At 43.2% G+C, this 3756-nt stretch overlaps 1 non-coding gene across 1 annotated transcript; it reads left to right on the forward strand.

Moving 5' to 3' along the window:
• Positions 1-581: 581 nt before the first annotated feature.
• Positions 582-686, forward strand: LOC147912236 (U6 spliceosomal RNA). The gene has a single exon (XR_015550161.1). It is a non-coding gene; the product is annotated as a U6 spliceosomal RNA (small nuclear RNA).
• Positions 687-3756: the final 3070 nt, after the last annotated feature.

Here is a 3756-nt window from a genome sequence, read left to right on the forward strand (position 1 = left end):
GGGGCACCTCAAAGTCTGATATGCTCACTGTCATTGTGTTCCTGTTGGTCTAGAGTCTCATCTCTGTCCTCATCTATGCACAGTGTGTCTGAGTCCACAGTCTCGCTGGTTCACTTTCCCCAAAGAGTAAATTCTTTGTTTCTTCTGGGGATGGAGGAAAGTATCTGGGGGACTAGACTCACCATGGACAGGCTTTCTAACCAACGCCCCCCCCATTTAGATCAACGTCTAAACTCTTAAAAATATATCCACATCACAGCTTCCACCTGTAAATTACGGAAAATTGACAAGAGAACCTAAAAATCTTGCTATATCTCCATTGGCTTGGCCAATGTAGCTTCTCCAGTGGCCAAGCATGGAGAATAACTACAGAATATGTGAGAATCAAAATCAAAAGCTTAATTAAGCAAGCGGAAAGCAGAGACGTGGGTAAATAGTGTCAGTTAAAACATCTGGTGGACCCAGGATACACATGTTGCATCCCCAAGTTAGGAAGTAAGAACACGTTATAAGTGTGCCATAAACTGTTTGATTTTCTTATATTTATATTAATGCATTTATTTCTAAGATTTTGTTTCAGTGCTCTCTTTGGCAGGACGCGTACTAGAATTGGAACTATGCAGAGGAGATTAGCATGGCTTCTGTGCAAGGATGACAAGTAAATTCATGATACGTTTCACATTTTTTTTTTTGAGGTAGATTGGCCCTGCACTAACATCTGTTACCAAGCTTCCTCTTTTGCTTTTTTCTCCCCAAAGCCCCAGTACATGGCTGTGTATCATAGTTGTAGAGTTGTAGCTCTTCTATGCAGGACACCACATCAGCATGGCTTGATGAGCGGAGAGTAAGTCTGCACCCAGGATCCAAACCGGTGAACCCCGGGCTGCCAAAGCGGAATGCTCGAACTTAACCGCTACACCAACAGGCCGCTACAAACAACAGGCCCATGTTTTACGTTTTTAAAAAATTAACTCAAAATTGATCGATGACTTAAATGTAAGAGCTAAAACTATAAATCTCTTAGAAGAAAATACAGGGAAAAAGATTTATGACACTGGATTTGGCAATGATTTTTTGGATATGATACCAAAAGCACAGGCAACGAAAGAAAAAGAGATAAATTTGACTTTATCAAAATTAAAAACTTTTCTGCATCAAAGAACGCAATAAACAAAGTGAAAAGGCAACCCACAGAATGGGAGAAAATATTTATGAATCATATATCTGATAAAGGATTGCTATCCAGATTATATAAAGCACTCCTACAACTCAACAACAAAAAAACCAACAACCTGATTAAAAAATGGACAAAGTACTTAAATCGATGTTTCTACAAGGAAGACATGCAAATGTTCAACAAGTACATGAAAAGATGCTTAACATCTCTAAGCATTAGGGAAATACAAGTCAAAACCACAATGAGATACCACTTTACACCCATTAGAATGGCTATTGTTGAAAAAACAGAGATAGCAAGTTTTGTTGAGGATGTGGAAAAATTGACACCCTGTGCATTGCTGACGGGAATGTAAAATGGTACAGGAGCTGTGGAAGATGGTACAGGCATTCCTCAAGAAATTAAACATAGAATTATCATATGATCCAGCAATTCCTCTTCTGAATATATACCCCAAAGACACGAAAGCAGGAGTTTGAAGAGATAGTTGCACATCCATATTCACAGCAGTATTCTTCACAGTAGCCAAAAGGTAGAAGCAACCCAAGTGTCCATCAAGGGAAGAATGGCTAAACAAATTGTGGTGTATACATACAATGGATTCTTATTCAGCCTTAAAAAGGAAGGACATTCTAACACACACTAAAACACGGATGAACTTTGGACATTATGTTAAGTGAAATAAGCCCGTTGCAAAAGGAGAAGCGCTGTGTGATTCCACTTATATGAAGTTCCTGGAGTAGTGAGATTGGTAGAAACAGAAAGTAGGATGGTGGTTTCCAGTGACTGAGGGGAGGAGAGAATACGGAAGTAGTGTTTATTGGGCACAGAGTTTCAGTTTGGGAAGATGAAAAGAGTTCTGGCGATGGATGGTACTAATGTCTGCACGACAATGTGAATGTACTTACTGCCACAGAACCAAACTCTTTAAAATGGTTAAAATGGTAAATTTAATGTTATGTATATTTTACCATGATTTTAAACAATTAAAAATCAGCAATAGTCATTAAAAAGAGATTTTGGTTCACAGGTATTTCATTTCACTCAGACATTCAAAACCATCTTGGGCACCTCCCCTCTCTGACTTTTCTTCGTGACAGAATTCTCTTCGTCATCACCCATTTCCAGGAAAGGAAAGGAACTGTCTTCCATCCTTCCCTGAGGGTAACACTCTTAAATCTTCATCCAGTTCCCTCACGCACTGGCCAGGCTCTGAACCCTGGTGAGTCTTGTCCATAAACATTGGTCTCCTTCACCATCAGCTCCTTCCTTCCTTATTAAAGCTGTGCACAGGGCTCCAGTAGCCTAAGGAAAATCTTCTCCTCCAGCATGCTCTCCATGCAGGCCACCGTACTGTCTCCTCTGCTCTGCACCTCCAAACGTCATCATGTCCGCTCTTCTCAAACGGGCTGTCCTCGTACACTATTGAAACTATCCTCACAGGTCGCTAATGTGTCAGTCTTCATACCCAGGATCTTTTCCTCAGGCCTAACCCTTTGAAACCTGCTCACAGCAAATGATAGCATTGCTTCTACCCTTCTCATCAAAGGTCAGATGCTCACTCATCATCAGGCCATGCACATCGGAACTCACGTCCCTGGGGTCTTGGTGGCTCCAGTTCCACCATGGAGCACACTCTCCGCCTCGCCTGCAGCCTACATGAGTATATTCAGAGAATAAAAGAGAAGGAAAGAGCTGCTGTAAAGCAATTGTATTGTGAGTTTCACAGACCATATCAATTGTAAACCCAGGCCCTGGTGCCATAATGTCAGAAGGACTCCTTGACTCTTGGTAAGTGCAGGACCCAGGCTGGGACGCAAGGCTCACGCCTGGGCACCTGGGGCTTCATCCAGTCTGGACAAGAGAACAACTCCGTGGTCTTTCTGTTAGAACACTTCTGTTCTCATTGTTTGTCCTCAAGGTGTAACGCTGCTCTGCCGTCCAGGCTCTACCGGGACCTTCCGTGGAGAATAAGCCTTCATTTAATGTTACGTTGCATCCCAGGCATGGCACATAAAAGAAAGGGAAACCTCACTGCCCTGGCAGAGCAGAGTAAGGCCAGGGAGAAAGCAATTGCAGTAGTGACTCGTGTCGTTCCACCGCAGAAGACACAGAGGCTGGGAGAGTAGGACGGAGCCCCATACTATTCCAAACGCAGAGCACAGCGCCCAGGGGAGGGAAGCTCCCACTGTTAGTGATTTGATAATCCTCTGCTTTCTGTCAAGCAGCTTTACATTCTTTCTTCTTTCCTGGGCCTTGATTCATCTGATCGTCTTCCACACCACCCAACCCCTCACACGCTGAAAGAGGCTTAGCGTGTTTATGTGTGTGTGTGTACCTGTGTCTGTGCGTGCATGTGTGTATTGTACATGACTGTATGTGTGTGTATTCATGTGTGTGCGTGCATGTGTGTGAGTGTGCACATGTGTGTGTGTCCTCTTCTCCTCGCTCCCCTTCATTCCCATGGAATCTATTACTTCCCTACAGGTTTCTGCTCCCTCAGAAAAATGTGGTCTTTTCGGTGGCCTAAAACACAGCATTCCTGGAATCTGCTGAATGGGTGATTTGGGGGAAAAATG

The sequence above is a fragment of the Ceratotherium simum genome, chromosome 38, assembly GCF_057802395.1.
Source record: "Ceratotherium simum simum isolate JZ-2026a chromosome 38, ASM5780239v1, whole genome shotgun sequence".
NCBI lineage: Eukaryota > Metazoa > Chordata > Mammalia > Perissodactyla > Rhinocerotidae > Ceratotherium > Ceratotherium simum.